This window comes from Vipera ursinii (assembly GCF_947247035.1).
Source record: "Vipera ursinii genome assembly, chromosome: 14".
NCBI classification, from domain to species: domain Eukaryota; kingdom Metazoa; phylum Chordata; class Lepidosauria; order Squamata; family Viperidae; genus Vipera; species Vipera ursinii.
This window is the reverse complement of record NC_139527.1, coordinates 9185397-9195197: the sequence shown is the minus strand read 5'-3', so window position 1 is coordinate 9195197 and position 9801 is coordinate 9185397.

The following is a 9801-nucleotide window of genomic DNA, read 5'->3' as shown; positions in this document are numbered from 1 at the left end:
ACATATAACTGTTAACCTGGTTTGTTTGGATATTCTGTATGAAACCTCTTAAGCAACTTAGGTGCTTTAACATGGAGTTTGTTAACCCATTCGTTTTCTGAGGAGGGGAGGTGTTTCCATGCCACTAAATATTGTATCGTTCCATGGTGTTTTCTGGAATCTAAGATTTCTTTCACTTCAAAATGTTGTTCTCCTTCCACCATGATGGGGGGTGGTGGTGGTGGGATTTTTTCTCGTAGTGGAGATTGTTGTTCTCTCTTTAATAGACTGCAGTGGAAGGTTGGGTGTATTCGTCTAAGATTTTTGGGTAGTTCTAATTCAACTGTTACTGGGTTTATGATTCTTTTAATTGGAAAGGGTCCAATATATTTTGGTCCTAGTTTTTTACAGGGTTGGAGTGATTTCAGGTATTTTGTGGATAAATATACCATCTCTCCTACCCTAAATGGTGTGGGATCGGTTCTTTTTTTGTCTGCCTGTGTCTTGTATGCTTTTCTGGCATCTTCCAACGCTTTCCTAACGATTGGCCATGTATTTTGTAATTGAGCAATCCATTCCTTCAGGTCAGGGATAACCGGTTCTTTTGGGGTTAGTTCTGGTATTGGGTTGAAACTCTGGCCTGTAGCTACTTGAAAAGGAGTGTAACCTGTGCTTGAGTGGACTGCATTATTATATGCTACTTCTGCAAAAGGCAGTAGGTCCGTCCAGTCGGACTGCTGAAAATTAATATAGCATCTCAGATATTGTTCAAGTATATTATTAAGTCTTTCAGAAGCTCCGTCTGTCTGAGGATGGTGACTAGATGACAGTCCTTGGGTGGTTCCTAAGAGGGATAAAAATTCTTTCCAAAATGCCGATGTAAATTGCACCCCTCTGTCAGATATGATGCGTTGTGGTACCCCGTGCAATCTGTAAATATGCTGTACAAAAAGTTTTGCTAATGCTTTTGCAGTCGGGATTTTTTGGCAAGGTATGAAGTGTACTTGCTTAGAGAACAGATCTGTGACAGTCCAGACTACGGTGTTTCCATTACTTTCAGGCAGTTCTACGATAAAATCCATGGCTATTTCTTTCCATGGGGCTGAGGGGTTTGCCACCGGTTGTAACAGACCTGGCGGTTTCCCTTGCAGTCTTTTGGCCATCGCGCAAATTTGACAGCTACCCACATAGCTTTCTATGTCCTTTTTCATAGATGGCCACCAAAATTGCCTTTTAGTTAAGTGTAAGGTTTTTACAAACCCAAAGTGTCCTGCTGATTTTGTATCATGGCACAGTTGCATGAAATTGATTCTCTGTGTGGCAGGTATATATAGCTTCTCCCCCACCCACGGTAGTCCATCTTTAATTGTGCACACATGTTTATTTTTCTGGAACCATTCATCACTTTCCAAAGATTTCCTGAATTCTATTCCAGTTTGGCTATCTACCTTCGGCTTCATTTTTTCTTGTGCCCTGGTGGTGACTGGTGCTGCCAGTTGTTGTTCCGGTACAAGTGGTTTAAAGTCAGTAACTCTTGTGCTGTTATATTGGGGCATGCGGGATAATGCATCTGCAAGGAAGTTCTTTCCCCCCGGTAAGTGTTTGAGAGTGAAATTGAATCGGTGAAAATGTTGGGACCAGCGGGCTTGCTTAGGAGTGAGCTTCCTGGGCGTTTTTAGTGCTTCCAAATTTTTGTGGTCTGTCCAGACCTGGAAAGGTATTTTATTTCCTTCTAAAAATTGGCGCCATGTTAGTAATGCCCACCTCAGCGAGAATGCCTCTTTTTCCCATATTGGCCAGCGTTGTTCTGTTTCTGTGAGTTTTCTGGATGTGTATGCGCATGGTTGCAATGTCCCCCCATCATTTTCTTGTAATAGTACGGCTCCTACCGCTACATCACTCGCATCTGCCTGTATTACAAAAGGTTTGTCGGGATCTGGGTGTTTTAGGACAGGTTCAGCAGAAAAAAGTCTCTTTAGCCTCTCAAATGCTGCTTGACATTCCATTGACCATTTCAGAGGCTGGCTGGGTTTCACGGGTGACCCCCCCTTCGTTTTCAACAAATTTGTGAGGGGCATGGCTATTTGGCCAAATGCGGGGATGAATTGGCGGTAGAAGTTTGCAAACCCCAGGAAACTTTGCAATTGCTTCCGTGTGCGGGGGGGTGCCCACTCTAGTACTGCTCTGACCTTCTCAGGGTCCATTTCGATGCCCTCTGGAGATATGCGATATCCCAGGTAGTCGATTTTTTCCTGATGGAATTCACACTTCGATAATTTAGCATATAAGTGGGCAGCTCGCAACTTCTTCAGGACTGCTCTGACTAGTTTGATATGTTCCTCTTTAGTTTCTGTGAAGATAAGGATGTCATCGAGGTAAACCAGGACCCCCTTATATAGGTGCTCTCTCAGCACGTCATTAATTAATTGCATAAAGACTGCGGGGGCCCCTTGCAGTCCGAATGGCAATACTTTGAATTGATAGCACCCCATTGGGCAGTTGAATGCAGTCTTCCATTCGTCTCCTTCCTTAATCCTAATTCGGTAGTATGCTTCCCTCAGGTCTAGTTTGGTAAAAATCTTTCCTTTCGATAGGTGGGATAACATATCCTTCATTAGGGGAAGGGGGTACAGATTACATTCACTAATTGTGTTCAAATTTCTATAGTCCACAACCAAACGAAAGGATCCATCCTTCTTCTCCCTGAACAGAACCGGGGCGGCCACTTTGGGTTTGGCAGGCTCAATAAATCCTCTTTCTAAGTTTTTCTTTATGAATCTCTCCATTTCTGCCATTTCCCTTGGGCTCATGGCATACATCCTGGGTTTTGGGAGTTTTGCCCCAGGTTTGAATTCTATGGTGCAGTCTGTGGGGCGGTGGGGGGGAAGCTCATCTGCTCTTTCCTCACTGAAAACCTCAGCCAGGTCCCTGTATTCCTCTGGTATCTCTGGTAATCCCTTCTCTTTCCCCACTGCTGCTGTCTCCTCCCTCTGGGTTGGGGGGGTGCTTTTGGAGTCTACGTTCTTCTGCCCCCCCTTTGGGAAGTTGAGTTCTGCTGTCCTCCAGTTTATCCCGGGGTTCCATTTCTTCAGCCATTCCAGTCCTAGGATCATTGGGCATTCCATGCCTGGGGCCACTATAAACGTTATGTCCTCCTCATGGGGCCCCAGTGATAGGTGGATTGGTAAAGTGGCTAGGGTGGCTGGTCCTCCCCCTGCTATTGTCCCATCTAATTGACTAAAAGAGATTGGATGTTTTAGCCTCCTCACTGGGATGCTCAATCTCTCCACCAGCGTTGGGCTGATAAGGCAGCGGATGCACCCAGAGTCTATCAGAGCTTTTATTTTGGCTGCTTCAGGCATAGGGGAAGCTAATATAGTCACTGTCTTAAGCATGGGTGGAAGGGGTCCACTTACCAATGGTTCTCCCTCTGAGCTGTCTTCCGAGTTGTCCACCGTCCCTGCGGTGCAGGCCGGAGTCCAGTCCCAGTTCCTGGCAGGAATTGTGGACTCTACAGCCTCTGTCCCCTTCATGGAAGATTCTTTTGTGTTGCCTTGGGGCTTCCCCGGCTTCTTGGAGGATGATGCCTCTGGTTTTCGGGGGGGGGGGCTTTTGAACGACATTCTGCAGCACGGTGGCCCTCTCTCCCGCAGTTGAAACAACTTGTTGATTTTTTGGCTGTGGCTGGTGGTTTTTCCCCCTCGCGTGTTTGCTCGGGTGGCAGGCGGCCCCATGGTTTTCCTCTGCGGTGTCTCTTCAGTAGGTCTATTTCCACTTCCTCCGCCAGGATGTACCAGTCGTCGAGGTGGGGTGGGTCTCCTCGAGGCAGGCAAGCATCATACAGGTCGTAGTTCAGACCGTCTTTGAAATGGCTAAGGAGGATGTCTTCTGGCCAGTTCAGCTTGCTGGCAATGGCTCGGAATTCTTGGGTATAATCAGCCACTGCTCGCCTGCCCTGCCTCACCGTTTTGATTCTCTCCCGGGCCTTACGGTCAGCCAAAGGATCCTCGAACCGTCGCCTCAAAGATGACATGAATCGGTTGAAGTCGTTGAGTTCTGGGGCGTTGGAGTCATGCAAGTTCACCACCCAGTCTGCAGCCATCCCGTCCAGGGCAGATTGCACAATTCGGATGCGTGTTTTGTCACTGGGGATGTCCCGTCCATACTCTTCCATGTAGCTGAGGACTTGGGTTAGGAAAAATCCCAGTCGTGATGGCTCCCCCTTGAATTTGACTTCCAGGGGCGGGAGTCTTTGGCTGGAGCGTTGTCTGCGCCGTGGCCGGTATCGCTCCTCATCCTGGTCCCCATCTGTGGTTCTGGGGGGGTGGGTGGGTACTGCTGAGGCAGCAATTCCTGTTCCATTGGATGGCCCCGGGGTTTCAGGTGTTGGATCCCCTCCGTTACCTTTCCAGTTGCGTCCCCAGGCGCTGCCTCGGTTGCGATTTTCAGCTCTCTCCTCCCTCAGTGAACTCAGGGTTGCTTTCATCAGATCAATGGCCTTTTCCAGGATCCGCTCCTCCTCGCTGGCGTGCAGGGAACTCTCCATCTCTTGCCTCCATTCCGGTTGGTGGTTACTACGCCTCAGGGTCTTTTCTCCCGAAGCCTTTTCCCACTCACTTTTCCTTCCAACGCCCATCGACCACCGGGGTTTTCGGTCGTACTGCTCCACCGCTTCTTCCCCGGGGGAATATGCTGCTTCAGTTTCCCATTGTCTCTGGGATTCCATTTGGGGGGAAGACTCCCCCTCCATGGGGCTTCCCTCCTCTCTTGCTTCGTCGCCAGACATTTGTATTTGTTGCAAAGTCCCCCGGTAAGGTTTTCCCTTCCAGGTTGACTCTTAAAGCAGATTCCGTCTACTGTCAGGACCCACCTCAATCCACATCTTAGGAAATAAGAACTCTTGGATGCAAGTTTAGTCCAAAAGGAAAATGTTTACTAGGAAGGAATTGATTGTGGGAATACAAGACGGAATCTGAGAAAAGTTACATTTCAATCCTATATAAACCATTCCCATTCCAGCCCCTCCCCTCATCCATTTGGTCAGGCTGTCGTCAGTTGCTAGGTGTCAGGTTCTTCCATGGGAAAGGGAACTCTCCTTGGTTTTATGGTTATTGCTTCCCTTTTTTCAGTTGTAAATGAAGACACAAACCATATCTGTCTGTCCCCCTCCCTTCCCCCGTTAAAACATCCCCTGTTGTTTGAAAATCGCTTTAGTAACCATCCTCTCCCCCCCCCCTCGGAGAGATGGCAGAATCCCCAGTAATAGCACGTTGTTCTACCTATACAATTATGAAATGTGATATAAATGGATTCTGACATTGGATAGGGTAGGGTAGGGTAGGGTAGGGTAGGGTAGGGTAGGGTAGGGTAGGATAGAGCTGGAAGGGACCTTAGAGGTCATCTAGTCCAACCCCCCACCCAAGCAGGACACACTGCACCATTTCTGACAGATGGCAGTCTAGTTTCTTCTTTAAAATCTCCAGTGATGGAGCACCCACGATTTCTGGTGGCAAGCTGTTCCACTGGTTGATTGTCCTCACTGTCAGGAAGTTTGGTTGGTATGAGAAATAGAAAAAAAATCAGTCCAGATGTTTTCCGATCTTGGCCACTTTAAGATGGGGGAACTTCAACTCCCAGAATTCCCCAGTCCACGCACGCTATCTGTGGAATCCTGGGTGTTGAAGTCCATTCATCTGAAAGTTGCCAAGGTTGTGCACTTCAACCTTGCAGATGGTATAAGGACTCCTGCCTTGGGCATGGGGCTGGACTAGAAGACCTTCAAGGTCCCTTCCAGCTCTGGGATTCTATGAACTCCCAGAAATCCCCAGTCTATCCATGCTGGCTAAAGAATTCTGGAGTTGAAGTCCACAAATCCTATATTTGCCAAAGTTCTGGATTTCAATCCCCCCCCACAGAATTCCCCAGTTCACCAATGCAAGCTGGGACCACCTCTTGCCTCAACCCTAGAGAACAGCTGCCTGACATCTGTTGAGGATGCTGATTTAAACAGATTAACACTCCTTCAGCAGAAGGCAACCATCTCCTACATTGTATACATTTAATAAATAAAAATAAAATAAAAATATTGGTAGTTATGGGGAGATTCACCCTGCACCTCTTTGGCAGTGATGGGAAAAGGGAGCTTCATTGGAGTGCCCCTATTGTTAAAACTATGGCATCAAATGAAATTGACTGGCTTTTAAAATATTCTCTGCCAAGTCAGAAAAAAAAGGGGGGTTGTTTGTTTGCTTGGCATCATCTATCACAGGTACAGTATATCAGTTTAGTAGTTGATTTAATTTTATTTTATTTTTTCAGTCTTCGGAAAGTGCAACTTGTTGACAAAACAATAGCAAGACTGCCCTCTAGTGGTTACATTGGGCAGAGGGAAAACTGTCATCTCCGGGCAGAAAAATGTAGTTTATAGCTCGACCAATATTTGATGACAGCTGTTTGTCGAAGGCATCGCACAATATGGCAAATAACATCTCCAATCTTGACCGTTGGCTCTAATGGGTTTTAATTTCAGGATAAATAGAACACATCCTTCAAAGGAATGAGGATTTAACAGACTGGATAATGCGAGAATGCCATAAAAGACTCATTTGAATCTCTTATCCGTGCAGGGGGTTTGGGGTTGTTGTTTTTTTATGAACAAGATTGGCAGGGCCTTTTAAATATTTGCAAGATATGGTGCCTAATTCCCTGTCCTCTTTTGCCTTCAGAGAGCGTAGCACCCAGCCACGTTGCACAGAATGGATTTAACATGGTTTAACAAGCCAGCTTATTTTTTTACTCTCCGTGACAGCACTGCAGATTCACAATTGACTCATTCTATCCATCTGTCGGATTTAGTTTCCTGGGGTTGTGATCACGTCCTTGGGTTCGAAGGACAAAGTTATGCATTTGAGACGTGATCCCAGATAAATGGTTGTCTGATCTCCAGGGATGGAGCACCCACAACTCTACCAGACAAGTTTGGTCTCCACACTATTAAAAAGACGTTGAGACTCTAGAAATAAAGTGCAGAAAAGAGCAACGAAGATGATTAGGGGACTGGAGGCTAAAACATAAGAAGAACGGTTGCAGGAACTGGGCATGGCTAGTCTAGTGAAGAGAAGGACCAGGGGAGACCTGATAGCAGTCTTCCAATATTTGAGGGGCTGTCACAGAGAGGAGGGGGTGAACCTATATTCCAACCCCCCTGAAGGCTAGACAAGGAATAATGGATGGAAACTGGTCAAGGAGAGATTCAACCTGGAAATAAGGATAAATTTCCTGACAGTGAGAACAATCAACCAATGGAACAGAAGTTGCCTTCAGAGGTTGTGGGAGCTTCATCACTGGAGGCTTCCAAGAAGAGACTGTCAGAAATGGTGTAGTCTCCTGCTTGAGTGGGGGGTTGGACTAGATGACCTCCAATTCCCTTCCAACTCTGTTATTCTGATTCTGATTCCAGTGATTAATTGTTCTCATTTTCAGGAAATTCCTCCTTAGTTCCAGGCCGGAACTCTCTCTAACAAGTTTCCACCCACTGCTTCTGCCCCTGCCCTCAGAGTCTTTGGAAAGTAAGTTTCTTCTCTGTGATAGCCCCTCCAGAAATCTTAATTTGTTTAAGAGGGAGCCTAAGTGGTCGTGGTCAGGACTGTGAGGAACAAGACTTAGACCCCTTAAAGAAAGATCAAGATCTAGTGTATTAATAATCCCAGGATATTATGGAATAGGGGGCATCACCCCATATCTATTACTAAACTTCTTGGGGGGGTCTATAAGAAAAATTGGCCTTTTAAGGCTGGTGATTTATTTTATTATATTTTCCTTTCTAAACTGCTTAATGCGATTGCAATCAAGTCCTCCACTTACGAACGCAACGGAGCCCAAAATTCCTATTGCTAAGCAAGACAGCTCTTAAGTGAGTTTTGCCCCATTTTGCAGCCTTTCTTGCCACCGCTGTTAAGTGAAACTCTGCAGGTGTTAAGTGAGTAAGACGGCTGTTACGTTGGAACGCAGCAGCGGTCATAAGGATGAAGCAATTGCTGAGCATCTGAATTTTGATCCACATGATCATGGGGGCCGCTGCAAAGGCCACAAGCGTGAAAAACGGTCCTGGGGCACTTTTTTTCAATGCCGTTGTAACTTTGAACAGTCACTAAACAAATGGTTGCAATTCAAGGACTTCCGGTACAAGAAAAGGGTTTGGGGTCTCCACACAGTTTTTGCAAAGCCTTTTTTTGTGTGTGTGAACCGTTTCCTGGAATCGTTTGCAGGCGGCTTTTAAGAAGAGACTGGATAGTCACCTGTTTGGAAGGGCATATGATCTCATGCTTAGATAGGGGGGTTCGACTAGAAGACCTCCAAGGCCCCTTCCATCTCTGTTATTCTGTGTTCTAAATTGCTTTCTGATCACAACAAACACACCACAAAGCACACGGAGAGGCTTCCCCACGAGTCTCAGGAAAGATCTGTGAATGTCTGGAAAACCTGTTGGAGATGTATAGGGCAGGGGGCTGGACTAGAAGACCTCCAAGGTCCCTTCCAGCTCTATTATTCTTTCTTCCATCTCTGTTCCATTCAGTCAGCTGCTTTGCAATCTTGTTGTCTGCTTAACTGCTCCTCCAATTGCCGTAAAATTTAAAATTCTTAGACCACCCCTCCCTCAGGTTTGAGACTCACACACACACCTTCTCGTCCTGCTTTCCTTAAGGGGAGAGATGTAACATTACCCAATTGTGGGTGACATCTTTGCAGCGAAGCTCATTCAGGGGCCACGAGGCAGACAACAGGAAAGGAAGCAGAAGGGGAAGTTGCTGGTGGTTTTACATTTCCTTAAGGAAACCTAAGATTAATTAACAACCATCAAGATCACCTTGTGTTTTTTCATCTTTTGTGCACGCCACACTACAATAACGTCACAGTGCATTTAGCAGCTAACTCAGCTCTAATGAGCAAAAGTAAGTTTAATTATCTATAATACCCACCATTCAACAGCCCCCTTTTTCTTTTGCAAAGGGAAGAAAGAACTGAGCTGTTCCTAATAATTAATCAAATTTAGAAGAACCTTTAGTTACAGATCCCAGATACTGTAATGAAGAACATTGTGCTGGAATGCAGATAAGAGCTAAGCAGAGGAAGCGCTGAATGGTCCGCCAGATAGAGAAATGGCCATGTTTATCAGATTTGCATTTCAATTGCCCCTTCAAAAATGGTTTTCAAGGAGTTAAACCAGAAAGAGAGAGACCGAACTACAAGTAAAATGCAAGCCGTTGGCTGTTAGATAGAAATAACCGCAACCAATCAGTTACTACGTGTTAGGAGTAGCAAGATGATTCTTCTACAAATCTGAATAGCTGAACATCGGCAGACTCCGTTACGATGGATGGATTGGCACCCCATGAAAGGTTTTGCAAGGATAGAGGAATAAATGAAGTTATCTTCCCAACCTTTCTTCCTCTTGAAAGCAGGTGTGGGCAACTGGGGCCCCTTTATAACCTCTGGACTTCAACTCCCAGAATTCCTGAATCAGCCAATACCCTGGTAATGTTATCTAGTTGGATCATGAAACGTCTACAAGAAAACTACCAAGCTCAGAGAGCGCCAAAGATCCTACATTCCTCCTCCTCCTCCTCCTCTCCCTCCCTCCCTCCCTTCTCCTCCGCCTCCTCCTGTCTCCCCCTCCACTCTGTAAACCCCAGTCCCTTTTATCACTGATAATGTTAGCTAGCTGGGTCGTGAAACGTCTAGAAGAAAACCACCAGGCGCAGAGAGCACCAAGGACCCCACAGTTCAATCCTGAGCTACCAAGATTCTCTTCTCTTGATAAGA